The sequence below is a fragment of the Pelophylax lessonae genome, assembly GCF_965119305.1.
Source record: "Pelophylax lessonae genome assembly, chromosome: 8".
NCBI lineage: Eukaryota > Metazoa > Chordata > Amphibia > Anura > Ranidae > Pelophylax > Pelophylax lessonae.
Window position 1 is genome coordinate 145,190,542 of NC_138775.1, and position 17,141 is coordinate 145,207,682.

Consider the following 17,141-nt stretch of genomic DNA (forward strand, 5'->3'; position numbering starts at 1 on the left):
CATTTTTTCTGAGGCCAGGAAATGAAAGTATTGAGCCGTTTCTTGCTAAGTGATAAGCACTCCGGTGATTGTAGTTTTACACTTTTGTTTCTTTACTGTATATTGTTTCAAATTTTCTTGTTTTAGGGGCACATTTTTTTTTCAAAGTCCGACAAGACTACACTTGCATTTGAAAACACGTAGAAGAGGTCGCATAGAATCACACAATTTGGGGTAATTGCACACGTACACAGTAGTTGCATTACATATGTGATAAAAGTCTCCTTAGAAATATTATATCCTTTCAGCTACTCTGTTTTATACAGAGCTTCCTTAATGCATAACCAGCGAAGTGACACCATTATTTTCAGTTGCACATTTGCAACTTCTTGTGTCACTTGGTAAAATCCAAAGGAAAAGCCACACACTAATAATGTCTGTGAAGACCTCACTGATGTGCTGTTTTCCTTTTGGCTTATACCTAGTTATGTGTACTGTAGAGCAGCCTTTTTAAACCAGGGTGCCCCAGCACCCTGGGGTGCCTTCAAGTTTCTTCAGGGGTGCCTTGGAAAAATGTGTAAAAATTGCCCACAAATTATATATAAAACAGTGTGCAGATCAAGCCCGCCTTTTAGGCACACAAAGCCACAGGTTTTCATTGTGCACCATTACAATCTTTCAGCCACCAGCATTCTAACAACCAATGACATCATTAGTTGATATGGAAATCAGGCGCTTTCACCTCATCCTTGTTTGTCCCTCTCCTGCCTTTCCCTGTAAGCACTGGGGCCACATTAGCTGAGTGAGGAACAGAAACTAGGGGAAAAGAGAAACAATGGAATACAAGTCAGTACCAGTGTGCAAAGCTGTATTTGCTTTGGAAGAATAAATCACCTTTGACGTTGGGTGTTCTACATGTGTGGATGTTGCTACCTTACGTAAACGTATTCATTTCATTTTTAATATTTAGAATAGGGTGCCTTGAGATTGTGCATCATTTTAAAGGGTGCCTTGACTGAAAAAAGGTTGAGAAACACTGCTGTAGAGGAATGACAGACTCCAGTCCAGCACCTGATTCCAGCAGTTGAAGGGAGCACTTGGAGGGTTGGAGCGTTGAAGTTTTCTTTAATTCTACAGTAAATCCTGTTTTACTAGTTTTTTGGGCTATGAATGGCCATAATCACACTGCTAAAGTCCTTCAGGACCCAGTGCCTAAAATATGTTACAGCACAGTGAAGTACAAACTGATTGGTTCAAGAAACAAACCCACTCTCAGCCTGATATCTTCTGTGCAGGGGATTGTACCAGTCAACTGAGTACATGAATGGTGTGTCGGGGAAATAACATGAAAAGAGATGTCAGGTAGTAACACTAGCAGTATTTTTTACATTTGATAGTTTTAAGGCATACTTAAACAGTTTTTTCATATTTGCTAGCAATTACGCTTTGAAGGATCCGTCCACACAAAAGTAATATTTTGATCATAGGGAAAAGCCTAGTAGGCTGAGTCAACCCCTGGCATCTCGAATACAGCAAAAGCAAGTTCTCCCTGTGAAAATGTATGACTCTGTCACCGGGGTGTTCCATTTCCTCCTATTGTAGTTCCCGCTGTAAAAAAAACACAATTATTTAACAGGGAGAGTGGACCTCATCATAGCTACAGCAAGAGTACAAATCCAGAACTGCAAGCAAACTAATAAAGCCATTGATATAAGAAACTTTCAAGTGGTTTAACTCTCCAGCATCTACCAAAAACGGAAAATTATTTTTGGTGGACCGACTCTTTATTAAGTTATAGTAAGAACGTTTTATTAGGAAAAACGTGTCAGTGAGCTAAAAAGCTAAAACTGGGTGCACTTGTGAACACAAAATAATAAAAATCTAGATTAGAACTTACTGACACATTATGGGGATAAAATAGCAAATATGTAACCTTTAAAGAAGATCTATCATTATACCTGATAATATCTGATTGTCTCTTGGGGGATCAGGAAGGAATTTTTTCCCCTGCTGTAGCAAATTGGATCATGCTTTGCAGGGTTTTTTTTCGCCTTCCTCTGGATCAACTGTGGTTATAGGATTGTGTATATGTATAGTTGGGTTTTCTTTACTGTTTTTTGTTTTTTATTTGTTTTTTTCATCCTGACTAACTATGTATCCACTTTTATTTTATTTTATTTAACTTCCTAGGGGACCAAGTGCATATAGGACTATAGAACTTGGTTTTGTTCAAATCCATCCCTTCATTTTTAAGCAGCGTGGTCAGAAGGGTCCATCCACATGCGACTCCCCTCACTGTACGAAAAAAGCTGCTAGGAAGGAAATGGATTTGTGATTAGGAGCTGGGGTCTCTTCAGAGACCAACGCTGCCATTAACAAAAAAAAAGATCACATAACCTGCAGCATCGTGTGTTCATTAGGGCTGCTTTTACACATCCACAGCCTGCAATCAGCATTGTTATACACGGCACCGGTTTGACAGTGCTGATTGCTCATTCAGAAATAGTGAAAGCTCACACAGCTCTGCAGTGCTCTGAGATCCATCGGTTGGGCTGTGTCTGATCTGTCATTATCAGTACTGCTTGTTCACTCATAAAAGTAAAAGATCACACAGAGCTGTATCTGCAGCTGCTTGCACACACATAGGGCATATACTTTACACAGATCCAAAGCACTAAATGATCTTTTACTATTATGAATGAACAAGCAGCCCTAGTCATTCATTCATAATAGTGACAGATCACTCACCACACACAGGAACTCTTCTAGTGGTTGCTTCAGAAGGCGGTGCGGCTACATCCAGCCTATTGAGATTTGTTTAGGGAACAACCAATCAAATTGGGACCAAATGCTGTGTGCACTTGGTCACCTGGGGAGTTAAATATAGAAAAAAGAGAGTTCTTCTTTAAAGCTGAACTTATAAAAATTTAATTTAAATATATTCCTCAATAGCCACAAAGGATATGAACCCACTTTGTGTGCACTAAATGCTTTTTTAAACATGGTTATTGCTATGTAAAGGTAGCAGTGACATCACCACTTTGCTGTTTAAAACACATACCCAAGGAAGATACAACTGCAGTTAATGTTTGGTGCATGTCACATTTGCTGCAGTATACATATACCCCATATATTTAAAAACATAGAATGTAAATAGTTAATCAATGCTCAACCTTACAGGTATTTCAGAGTTAAACAAAAAATGATTGAAATAACTTGGTGGTTAGATAAATCAGCCATTGCAGGTCTTCACATACTTGGTGATGTGTATATTCATTATGGCTTGTGTTACTGTGCGCTTTCTCATGTAACATTTATTTAGAATTTCCTGCCACATAGAGCAGCTAACTGTATTATTGAATTTTGACACCACTGATAAACCGCCCCAGAGACCCACTGTATGGTTAGGGCAGTTTGTGTGGCAAACTGAATTAGAGGAATAGTTAACCTTTGATAGGAGTTGGAATTCGTTAAGGCTCTAAAATCTGGCCAGGGGAAGAGCAGATGGGTTCCCTAGTTACCACACTACAACAGTGACCAGGTTTTCACCCCCTGAACAATCATTCCACTCATCCCCACTCTGCCTGCTGAGAGCTCCAGTTGTTTATCTGACAATTTCTTTGAACATCAAGAGCCCACTTATTTGGACTTCAGTCGTCCACGGGGCCCATACCCTGGAGCATGATCCCCTCCTTTGGCAAATTCGCTGCTACAATACCTTTTTGATATTGAACTACGGTGATCCACTCAGCAGATGACTGCTGACTTCTTGCTTTTAAACTCCCAAACAGTATAAAGAATATACAGTGACACAATGCATAGGAATAGTCATAGCCATCACTTTCACCCCTGAAGAAGAAGCGTGACTGCTTTGAAATGCATTGGGTATCCATTGTGCTGTAGCTTGACTATCTTTGTATTCTGTGCATGTCCTGGAACACACTGCTTGCATTTTTTAATTCCTCAAATTTTGTTATGATTGTTATCAATAAAACTATATTATTGTAACTATTGTTTGTGATTACTACAAGTGCCTTTAATGTCCCAGAAGTAGGGGAATTTCTCTTTTTCCATTATATTTAAGGGATGTGGCACTTCTATCAGTGACTCCGCAGAGGTCAAACCTTTTCCTCATCCCCCGCTCAGGTGCTCAGAGAGGCTGCACCTGATGAGGCAGCTGTGACTGGGCATGTTAGCTGTCACCAGGTGTCTGAATAAAGCTTTGCTAATTTATTATGTCTTAGAAAGAAAATCCATTTAAAAAAATATTTATCTAAGAATCCATAAAATTCTTAAAGCCGAACCGTGGAAATTAGACAAAATATTCCACTCACCCCCTTACACAGGGGTCTAGGGGTGCAAAGATAAGGAATAATACTTACCCTGTGCCTTGGTGTAGCAGGCTCCATAGGTGCTGTTTTATAACCAAAGCTTTGTGTGCGGTCCCTTGCTATCATCATGTACAATGCAGGGCACTTAACACTGCATTGTACATGGAGGAGGTGAACATACGACTTCGGCTGGGAGCACCTTAGGGAGGTGTATATGTCTCCAGTAAATATCCTTACCCAGCCAGGTGTGTCCGAATGTGTGGTTCAATTTGCAGAATTGTGGACTTGGGAACTGGGGATCCGAGAAACAGCAGATCCTTCAGGGCTAAGCGCTACATATTGTCTAGTGTTTTTTTAAGAGCCTAGGGGCTCTTTATTAGACATGGCTGCAGTGCCTTGGAATGCCTTTTATTGTAGTTGATATCAGCTGTAGCCCCAAAGATAGTAATGGTAATGGCTGTCTGGTGTATTAATTCCTTGGAGTTTTACTATCCAGGAATATATAGTCCTCCTGCTGATGTGCATTGGATAATTGATGTGACATTACCTGTGGTTCTTTCACAGCCAACTTTAAATTGTTATGAAATTATGAATTTTTTTACACCCCCTCATCTCTCCTGCACCCACACAGCCACACCTTTGCTAGTATCTTAGAATCTCAGTTAAAAAAAAAAAAAAAAAACACTGAAATGATGTTGCACAGTTATATATCACAGAACATGCTGATTTGCTAACAGATCTATTCTACATAATCTGATCACATCTTTTTCACAGCTCACACTTAGCCAAGCATGATGTGTTTTTTTGACTAATAGTGAAACTATGGTTCTAATGAATTACAACAAAAAAAGTGCAGCGCTCAAAAGTAAAAACTGTGATATGTTGCATGAAGTGCTATTATTACCATAAAAAATATAAACTAGTAGTCCATATATATTTGAATAAATGATAGTGACAGTTCAAAAAAATGTTACGTCTTTATGAACTCTTTAGACTCCTCGGTGTGTCCCACCACCAATCCAATGCACTTACCAGAAAATATGGTTGCACAAATTATAGGCAGCAACTGGACTCAATTACATCATCCAAGAACTGACATAATGACCTCGAGGACAGTCCCTTTAACGAGACAACCCTTTGGAGACTACAACAGCCAGATTGTTTCACCATTAAAACCAACAGATGGATAGCGGGACTGTGTAGATCAGATGCTCCCCAAAGATAGAGTCAAAAAGAGTATATATAGTGTAGTACTTAGAGAATATATGAGATCAATAAAAATAAAAAATGAATGTAATTGTGTCAAAACTAAAATGTGAGAAAACACCAAAGTGTTCACTATCACCAATCCAATTCACTCACCAGACTAGATGGCTGCACAAAATGTGAACAGCAAATAAGCACAGTAGAAATAACCAGATCACAGCAATTCATCCTTTAAGGATGGTCCCTTTAGGAAATGGTCCTTTCATAATGGCACCGATCAGGCCATTATCCTGTGTCAACACCCAGGTAGATGGCAAGAATGTATGGAACAAATGCTCACCAAAACGAGCCTCCAGTCATCCCAGATCAGGCACTGGCTAGGACTGGTTCAAGGACAATTCCCCCCAGAGAATAACTTGTGAGTGGAGAGATCTGATGATGAAAGCACAAAGTTGGGAGGACTAGTGAAGAAAGTCCTGCATCCTGCACACAACAGAGTTCTATCCAGTGTCCTGGATCCAGTCTAGTTTTACATAGGCAAAAAGAAATCTGTAGTCTTCAATGTGAACTTCAAGCAACTAGAGCAAGCTGCTTTTTTCTGCACCGCAAATGCAGGGAACGCGCTACAAACGCGCTTCAGATGCACTGCACTATGCCCCTGTAGGCCAAGAAAGCCAAGCCCTTAACAGTATAAAAAAATGTACTGCAAACGCAGTGCAAAACGCACTTGAGCGTACACCAAGCATGCATCAAGCGCGCATCAAGAGCGCTTTAAACGCAATTCAAATGAATGTAAACATGGAGTTGAAAATGCGCAGTTATGTGCAGTTTCTGGTGTGAATGGGTCCTAAAGGGTCACAGTGCAGTGCATTTGAGGTGTGTTTGTAGTGCATTTGTAGCGCGTTCCGTTCCCTGTATTTGCAGTGCAGAAAAATGCAGCATGCTCTACTTTTTTTTAACTGCACTGCAATGATGTGATGTTTTGGGCTGTCTATACAGTTGGAGTAAAGTTCAAAATGCATCCAACTGCAGCCAACTGCATTCGGTGTGAAAGGGCCCTAAATGTTCCTTATAACATAGCAAATGTTGACTTTTTCCCATGCAGGTGCCTTAACCACTCAGTGACCAGTCCCTGATGTATGCACTTTAGCCCCTCAGTACCAAGTATCCAGAGCATATACCTTAACTTTTCAGTGCCCTCTCCCAAGTGCATGTGTCATAACTAGGGTTGAGCGAACACCTAGATGTCCGTGTTCGACGGGTTCGGCCGAACTTTAAAAAAAAGTCCGGGTCCGTGTCCCGGACTTTTACCGAACTTTTCCCGGACACCGAACCCCATTGAAGTCAATGGGGACCCGAACTTTAAGGCACTAAAATGGCTCTAAAACACCAAAGGAAAGGGCTAGAGTGCTGCAAATGGCAGCAAAACGTAATTAAGAGCATGGCAAGTGCTCTGCAAACAAATGTGGATAGGGAAATAACTTAAAACAACAAAAAAAAAACAGAAAAATAAAACAATGTTCTTCTTCATCTCTGAAGGACGAGGCCCATATGGAGTAGGAGGGAGGTTGAGGTGGTGGTGGATGTGGCGGTGACTAGACATATGCCGGTTTTCGGTAATTCGATATATCGCGGTATTGCATAGCCACGGTATTGTTATTGTGGCATTTTTAAAATACCGAGTTTCTCTGTCAAGTCTGCCTGACTTGTGAATTGATACATTTCAGTGAGCTGGATGACTCATTCACTCACTCAGCTAACACCTTTCAGCATTAAGTCTCCTAACTATAAACAAAAATGATTACATTTGTATCTTTTCCTTCCCTCTGCCAGGGAGAAAGGAAGTTTAACCTCTTAAAGACTGGATCTTTTTCTGACACTTGCTGCTTGCAAGTTAAAATCAGTTTTTTTTTTGCTAGAAAAGTACTTAGAACCCCCAAACATTTTATATATTTTTTTAGCAGAGACCCTACAGAATAAAATGGCGATTGTTGTAATATTTTATGTCACACTGTATTTGCGCAGCAGTCTTTCAAACGCAATGATTAGACTTTAATGAATAAAAAAAAAAAAAAAAACGTAACAGTAAAGTTATCCCAATTTTTTTTTTTTTTTGTTACACAGAGAATCGTGAGAGAATCGTGATCTTTATTCCAAGCTAAAAAATCGTGATTCTCATTTTGGCCAGAATCGTGCAGCTCTAATAAATATATATATACACACACACACGCCTAGCAGCCCACATTACATTATTATATAGCCATCAAGCAGTGTCTGGCCTACCTGGTGATGACTGGTCCTGGCGCTCTGATCCGATGGCCTGGTCTTTAAAGGGGCAAATCCTTGCGATCCAGAAGTGGTTAAACCTGCAGGAGGACCGGTGTTTTTATCTATTAATGACTTTACTATTGCTTTAGGCCTGGTTCACATGTATGCGGGTTGGTGGTTCACATGTATGCGGGTTGGCGGTTCACATGTATGCGGGTTGGCGGCCCACATTTGCACAGGCATAGCAGCCCATTGATTTGAACGGGCTGCTATGCCCTCATTTTCCGCAGAAAAAAGGTGCATGCAGCATTTTTTTTAAATTCAGTGGCCTTGAAATCCATCCTGCTTTTGCACCATGCGACTAACCTGCAGTTCCTGCTCTGGCAAGCTTTCTGCATTTTTTGTATACGTGGGCACGGCATTTAAAAATAAACAGTTTGCGTGTGCAGCAACGGCAGGTAAGTCGCATGGTGCAAAAGAAGGATGGATTTCATGGCCACTGCATTTTTTTAAATTCTGCATGCACCTTTTTTCAGCTGAAAACGCAGGCATAGCAGCTCAAGCCCATTCACATCAATGGGCTGCTATGCCTGTGCAAATGTGGGCCCCCAACCCGCATACATGTGAACCAGGCCTAAAGCAATAGTAAAGTCATTAATAGATAAAAACACCGGTCCTCCTGCAGGTTTAACCAATTAATGACTTTACTATTGCTTTAGGCCTGGTTCACATGTATGCGGGTTGGGGGCCCACATTTGCACAGGCATAGCAGCCCATTGATGTGAATGGGCTTGAGCTGCTATGCCTGCGTTTTCAGCTGAAAAAAGGTGCATGCAGAATTTAAAAAAATGCAGTGGCCATGAAATCCATCCTTCTTTTGCACCATGCGACTTACCTGCCGTTGCTGCACACGCAAACTGTTTATTTTTAAATGCCGTGCCCACGTATACAAAAAATGCAGAAAGCTTGCCAGAGCAGGAACTGCAGGTTAGTCGCATGGTGCAAAAGCAGGATGGATTTCAAGGCCACTGAATTTTAAAAAAATGCTGCATGCACCTTTTTTCTGCGGAAAATGAGGGCATAGCAGCCCATTCAAATCAATGGGCTGCTATGCCTGTGCAAATGTGAACCACCAACCCGCATACATGTGAACCAGGCCTAAAGCAATAGTAAAGTAATTTATAAACAACACCTCCTTCAGGTTTAACCACTTCTTGACCACAAGGATTTGCCCTCTTAATGACCAGGCCATCGGATCGGAGCCGAGCGCCAGAACCAGTTATCACCAGTTAGGCCAGACACTGCTTGATGACCTATTTTAGGCCTGGTTCACAGAGTCTGTACTGACTGACTATATAATAATGTGCATAAGTGAACCAAAGCCCCTAAATTCAGCAATGAAATTGAAGTGAGGTGGAAATTTAATAATTTAAATTTAATAATAGAATACCGTGATAATACCGTATACCGTGGCAAAACCTTAATCAATTAATCGCAGCATGAAAATCTGATACCGTCACAAGCCTAGCGGTGACATAGGCGTGCGCACAGGGTGTGCTGGGTGTGCCTGGGCACACCCTAATCACCTAGGGCACATAGCATTGCCAGTGAGGAGATGGGAAAGATCTCCCTGGGACCTGCTCTGCTCTATTTCTCCTTGCCTACAGGTACATGGCCCCGATACATTACTCTCCCTGCTGGCAAACACATGCATGTGTATTTCAACTTTGGGGTGCACAATTTAATGCAATAGGCTGCGCACACCTATGGGCGGTGTAGGTGGAAGCGGCGGTGGAGGAGGACCAGGGCCGGATTAACAGCATCATGGGCTTGGTGCTGAGGATTTTGAAGGGCCTTAAGGGCCGTGCCTTGCCATGCACCCAGAGGAGGAAGGGTGCAGCCATGCATGCCTAATTCAACATGGGATGCTGTCTCTGAAGCCCATAAACACATCCATGCATCGCCAACTGTCCCTCCTTGTCCGGCCTTCACGCTGTGTGGGGAGGTTCTGAGGGTGCTGCCTGGGGAAGCGAGCATAGAAGCCAGACTTCTGTGTTTACAAGTGACAGAAGAGCGGTAACAGTGAATATGGCCAACCCGGGGCCTATATAAAAGGTAGGGGCCTGGAGCTGCAGCTCCAATAGCCCCTACATTAATCTGGCCCTGAGGAGGAGGACGAGGTAGCCAACACTGCTTCTTTTCAAAAATTTTAAATGAGGGTACACCCCAAAAGAGTGAGAAAGAGCAAAAATGGAACAATGGGTGGGTAAGGTCGGTATCCATTGCTATTCTGCATAAGGTACAGAAAAGTCCCGTGGGATCCATGCCTGGTTCATTTTAATGAACGTGAGCTTGTCCACATTGTCTCTGGACAGGCGGCTGCGCTTGTCTGTTATAACGCCCCCAGCCGTGCTAAATACCCGTTCAGATAATACACTGGCTGCAGGGCACGCCAGCACCTCCAAGGCGTAAAGGGCAAGCTCAAGCCATGTGCCCAATTTGGAGACCCAGAAGTTGAAGGGGGCAGACCCGTCATTCACTACATGTAGGCGTGTGCACACATACTGCTCCACCATGTTGGTAAAATGCTGCCTCCTGCTAAGACGTTCCATCTGAGCTGCTGGTGCTGCTGTTTGTTGTGGCGTGCTGACAAAGCTTTTCCACATTTCGGCCATGCTAACCCTGCCTTCTGAGGTGCTGGCGGTGCCCTGGTTGCGTTGGCGACCTCCTCCTCCTCCTCCTCTGCCTTGTGCTTCCACTGTGGCCCCGCTGTCAGATGGGAATGCCAGCAGCATGGCGTCTACCAGCGTGCGCTTGTACTCGCGCATCTTGCGATCGCGCTCCAGTGAGTGAATTAAGGACGGTACGTTGTCCTTGTAACGGGGATCCAGCAGCGTGGCCACCCAGTAATCAGCACAAGTTAGAATGTGGGCAACTCGGCGGTCGTTGTGGAGACACTGCAGCATGTAATCGCTCATGTGTGCCAGGCTGCCCAGAGGCAACGAAAGGCTGTCCTCTGTGGGAGGTGTATCGTCCGTGTCCTCTGTATCCCCCCAGCCACGCACCAGTGATGGCCATGAGCTGGCCTGGGTGCCACCCTGCTGTGAACATGGTTCCATCTCCTCCTCCAGCTCCTCCTCCTCCTCATCCTCCTCATCCTCCAGAACTGTGCCCCTGCTGGACAATTGCGTCCCTGGCGTTTGCGTGTGCAGGAACCCACCCTCGGAGCCCCTTGCGAATGACTGCCCTGAAAGCCTTGGAAATGTTACCTCTTCATCCTCCTCCTCCTCCTCATCCTGTGCCACATCCTCTTCCATCATCGCCCGAATTGTTTTTTCAAGGAGGCATAGAAGTGGGATAGTTAAGCTGAGAACGGCGTCATTGCCACTGGCCATGTTGGTGGAGTACTCAAAACAGCGCAACAAGGCACACAGGTCTCGCATGGAGGCCCAGTTAAATTAAATAGCGGAATAGAAAATATGATCCAAAAAAAGTGTATGTATATCACACGTACACAACCACACTGGGCCCCAATTACTATTGTTTGTACCCCTAAAAGGCTAGATGAGGAGTAGGGGGAGTATGGAACAGGCAGCACCCTCAAACCTTCAGAAGTATGAGATGAACCCCAACAACTTGGAAAGGTGGATCTCTCTCACACGTACCGACACAGACTATCCCGCAATTCAATTGATCCTCAAAGGTTTTTATTGAATAGCGGAATAGGAAATATGATCAAAAAAAGTGTATGTATCTCGCACGTACACAACCACACTAGGCCCCAATTACTATTGTTTGTACCCCTAAAAGGCTAGATGAGGAGTAGGGGGGGTATGGAACAGGCAGCACCCTCAAACCTTCAGAAGTATGAGATGAACCCCAACAACTTGGAAAGGTGGATCTCTCTCACACGTACTGACACAGACTATCCCCCAATTTAACTGATCCCCAAAGGTTTTTGATTAAATAGCGGAATAGAAAATATGATCCAAAAAAAGTGTATGTATATCACACGTACACAACCACACTAGGCCCCAATTACTATTGTTTGTACCCCTAAAAGGCTAGGAGTAGGGGGAGTATGGAACAGGCAGCACCCTCAAACCTTCAGAAGTATGAGATGAACCCCAACAACTTGGAAAGGTGGATCTCTCTCACACGTACCAACACAGACTATCCCCCAATTTAACTGATCCCCAAAGGTTTTTGATTAAATAGCGGAATAGAAAATATGATCCCAAAAAAGTGTATGTATATCACACGTACACAACCACACTAGGCCCCAATTACTATTGTTTGTACCCCTAAAAGGCTAGGAGTAGGGGGAGTATGGAACAGGCAGCACCCTCAAACCTTCAGAAGTATGAGATGAACCCCAACAACTTGGAAAGGTGGATCTCTCTCACACGTACCAACACAGACTATCCCCCAATTTAACTGATCCCCAAAGGTTTTTGATTAAATAGCGGAATAGAAAATATGATCCCAAAAAAGTGTATGTATATCACACGTACACAACCACACTAGGCCCCAATTACTATTGTTTGTACCCCTAAAAGGCTAGGAGTAGGGGGAGTATGGAACAGGCAGCACCCTCAAACCTTCAGAAGTATGAGATGAACCCCAACAACTTGGAAAGGTGGATCTCTCTCACACGTACCAACACAGACTATCCCCCAATTTAACTGATCCCCAAAGGTTTTTGATTAAATAGCGGAATAGAAAATATGATCCCAAAAAAGTGTATGTATATCACACGTACACAACCATACTAGGCCCCAATTACTATTGTTTGTACCCCTAAAAGGCTAGGAGTAGGGGGAGTATGGAACAGGCAGCACCCTCAAACCTTCAGAAGTATGAGATGAACCCCAACAACTTGGAAAGGTGGATCTCTCTCACACGTACCAACACAGACTATCCCCCAATTTAACTGATCCCCAAAGGTTTTTGATTAAATAGCGGAATAGAAAATATGATCCCAAAAAAGTGTATGTATATCACACGTACACAACCACACTAGGCCCCAATTACTATTGTTTGTACCCCTAAAAGGCTAGGAGTAGGGGGAGTATGGAACAGGCAGCACCCTCAAACCTTCAGAAGTATGAGATGAACCCCAACAACTTGGAAAGGTGGATCTCTCTCACACGTACCAACACAGACTATCCCCCAATTTAACTGATCCCCAAAGGTTTTTGATTAAATAGCGGAATAGAAAATATGATCCCAAAAAAGTGTATGTATATCACACGTACACAACCACACTAGGCCCCAATTACTATTGTTTGTACCCCTAAAAGGCTAGGAGTAGGGGGAGTATGGAACAGGCAGCACCCTCAAACCTTCAGAAGTATGAGATGAACCCCAACAACTTGGAAAGGTGGATCTCTCTCACACGTACCAACACAGACTATCCCCCAATTTAACTGATCCCCAAAGGTTTTTGATTAAATAGCGGAATAGAAAATATGATCCCAAAAAAGTGTATGTATATCACACGTACACAACCACACTAGGCCCCAATTACTATTGTTTGTACCCCTAAAAGGCTAGGAGTAGGGGGGAGTATGGAACAGGCAGCACCCTCAAACCTTCAGAAGTATGAGATGAACCCCAACAACTTGGAAAGGTGGATCTCTCTCACACGTACCAACACAGACTATCCCCCAATTTAACTGATCCCCAAAGGTTTTTGATTAAATAGCGGAATAGAAAATATGATCCCAAAAAAGTGTATGTATATCACACGTACACAACCACACTAGGCCCCAATTACTATTGTTTGTACCCCTAAAAGGCTAGGAGTAGGGGGAGTATGGAACAGGCAGCACCCTCAAACCTTCAGAAGTATGAGATGAACCCCAACAACTTGGAAAGGTGGATCTCTCTCACACGTACCAACACAGACTATCCCCCAATTTAACTGATCCCCAAAGGTTTTTGATTAAATAGCGGAATAGAAAATATGATCCTAAAAAAGTGTATGTATATCACACGTACACAACCACACTAGGCCCCAATTACTATTGTTTGTACCCCTAAAAGGCTAGGAGTAGGGGGAGTATGGAACAGGCAGCACCCTCAAACCTTCAGAAGTATGAGATGAACCCCAACAACTTGGAAAGGTGGATCTCTCTCACACGTACCAACACAGACTATCCCCCAATTTAACTGATCCCCAAAGGTTTTTGATTAAATAGCGGAATAGAAAATATGATCCCAAAAAAGTGTATGTATATCACACGTACACAACCACACTAGGCCCCAATTACTATTGTTTGTACCCCTAAAAGGCTAGATGAGGAGTAGGGGGAGTATGGAACAGGCAGCACCCTCAAACCTTCAGAAGTATGAGATTGTGTTCACTGTACCCCACAAAGATTGAGTTCACTGCACCCCACAATGATTGTGTTCACTGCACCCCACAAAGATTGTGTTCACTGCACCTCACAAAGATTGTGTTCACTGTACCCCCCAAAGATTGTGTTCACTGCACCCCACAAAGATTCTGTTCACTGTACCCCACAAAGATTGTGTTCACTGCACCCCAAAAAGATTGTGTTCACTGCACCCCAAAAAGGATGTTGTTCACTGCACCCCAAAAAGGATGTTGTTCACTCCACCCCAAAAAGATTGTGTTCACTGCACCCCACAAAGATTGTGTTCACTGCACCCCAAAAAGATTGTGTTCACTGCACCCCAAAAATGATTTTGTTCACTGCACCCCAAAAAGGATTTTGTTCACTGCACCCCAAAAAGGATGTTGTTCACTCCACCCCAAAAAGATTGTGTTCACTGCACCCCAAAAAGATTGTGTTCACTGCACCCCACAAAGGATTTTGTTCACTGCACCCCAAAAAGATTGTGTTCACTGCACCCCAAAAAGGATGTTGTTCACTGCACCCCAAAAAGGATTTTGTTCACTGCACCCCAAAAAGATTGTGTTCACTGCACCCCACAAAGGATTTTGTTCACTGCACCCCACAAAGATTGTGTTCACTGCACACCAAAAAGGATTGTGTTCACTGCACCCCAAAAAGATTTTGTTCACTGCACCCCAAAAAGATTGTGTTCACTGCAGCCCAAAAAGATTGTGTTCACTGCAGCCCAAAAAGATTGTGTTCACTGCAGCCCAAAAAGATTGTGTTCACTGCAGCCCAAAAAGATTGTGTTCACTGCAGCCCAAAAAGATTGTGTTCACTGCAGCTCACACACAGAAAAATGGATGTGGATCACTGACACCTGCCTATCTCCAATCCCACACCACACAGCAATATCGATTGTAGTTTGTAGAACACAGTTTCCCTAAAATTCAGCAGACTCTGTCCCTAACAGGATTGAGAAGAGATCGTAGATCAGGATTGAGTGCAGACCCCACCCCCCACACAGCAATATCGATTGTAGTTTGTAGAAGACACTGACCCTATAATTCAGCAGACTCTATCCCTAAAATGCCTACAACTCGTCCTGCCTAAACACTCCGACCTGTCCCTCAATTCTATCCGGACACAAATGGTTTTTTCCTGCCTATCTTTCCCTAATCAGCAGCCAGGACGTTGATGTGTGCTCTGTCCCTGAATCTAAGCAGCATAATGACGCCGCTGCGGCTGCCTCGAACTTATAAAGACTTGGTCACATGCTTCAGACGGCCAATCACAGCTACTGAGACATTTGCAGGCATGGCTGGGATGGCTTAAGGCACACCAGTTAAACGATTGTTGATTGGCTGTTGAAAGCCCGCCATGAAAAGAGCGCCAAAGCATGCAAAACCCGGAAATAAAACGACCGAACACGGATTTTTACCCGAACATACAGTAAAGTGTCCGTGTCCGTGTTCGGGTACAAAAAATCCAATTATTCGGTACGAACACGAATAATACAGTCCGTGTTCGCTCAACACTAGTCATAACGCCTCAGCACCTAGCACCCAGTGCACATGCCATAAACTCTTAGCTTCAAGTCTCCATTACATGCATTTAAACACTTATATTTATCCATTACAAATGGACAAACATTATTCCCATATTGATTGCTCCTGGTTCTATAGGGATCTTATCTCTCCTCTCCTTTGTCCTGCTTAAACAATCCCAAGTTACAAAGGTCTGCCCCTCGCCCCATCTTCTTTTTATTTACTGTCAGCTCCACTGCTCGCAAATCTATGGCACAGTCTCTGTTAACCACTTGCCGACCAGTCACGTTGACTGTACGGCTGCAAAGTGGCTCGTTATCGTCTGGCGACGTAGACCTACGCCACCAGACATTCCCCTCTCTCGGCGGCGCACGTGCGCCGCCGGAGGCTCGCTCCCGCTGTATTCAGTTACAGCGGGAGTCAGGCCAGGGGAGGAGCGGCGGTGATCACCGCCGCTCTTCCCCGAACGTCGGGGATCTTGTGTGGAAATCCGTCCGCTTGTGTAAACAAAGCAGGCAGATCTCCTAAGTGACAGGCAGGGTCTGATTGCAGGGTTCAGCATAGCTGAACCTGCGATCTGTCCCTGTGTCACTCAGTCACCTCCCCTCACACACGTCAGTAAGCACCAGGCATACATTAACCCCTCCCTCTCCAATAAAAATTAACCCCTTCCCTGCCAGTGTCATTTTTACAGTAACAGTGCATATGTATAGCACTGATTACTGTAGTAATGTCATCGGTACCCCCAAAAGTGTTAAAAATGTCAGTCAAGGGTCCGATCTGTCCGCCGCAATGTCGCAGTCCCGCAAAAAAAAGATCGCAGATTGCCGCCATTACTCGTTAAAAAAACACCAACAATGACAGAAATCTTTCCCTTAGTTAGTAAATGCAATAACTTTTGCGCAAACCAATCAAAATACGCTTATTGCGATTTTTTTTACCAAAAATATGTAGCAGAAAACAAATTAGCCTAAAATGATAAAAAAATTTTGATTTTTACATTTTTTTGGGGGGAATTTCATATAAAAAAATGTGAAAAATATTGTTATTTTTTCAAAATTGTCGCTCTTTTTTTGTTTATAGCGCAAAAAGTAAAAATCCCACAGGTGATACAATACCACCAAAAGAAAGCTATATTTGTGGGGAAAAAAAGGACATAAATTTAATTTGGGTACAGCGTTGCATGACCGCGCAATTGTCCGTTAAAATAACACAGTGCCGAATGGCAAAATATGGCCTGGTCAGGAATGGGGTAAAACATTCCAGTCATAAAGCGGTTAAAAATACGCTCATTGAGAATTTTTTTTGTCAAAGACATGTAGCTAAATACATTTTGGCCTAAATATATGACAAAAATTGAATATATTGGATATTTTTTAACTGTCAAAGTAGAAAAATATTGTTATTTTTTCAAAAATGTGGCTTTTTTTAATTAATATCGCAAA

The 17,141-nt window shown here is 43.2% G+C and overlaps 1 protein-coding gene across 1 annotated transcript in view; it reads left to right on the top strand.

The window, feature by feature from the left end:
• Window positions 1–17,141, top strand: part of SELL (selectin L) — a gene marked incomplete at both ends in the record, with an annotated part of 319,522 nt that overhangs the window by 66,215 nt on the left and 236,166 nt on the right. The gene's annotated exons all lie outside the window — the stretch shown is intronic.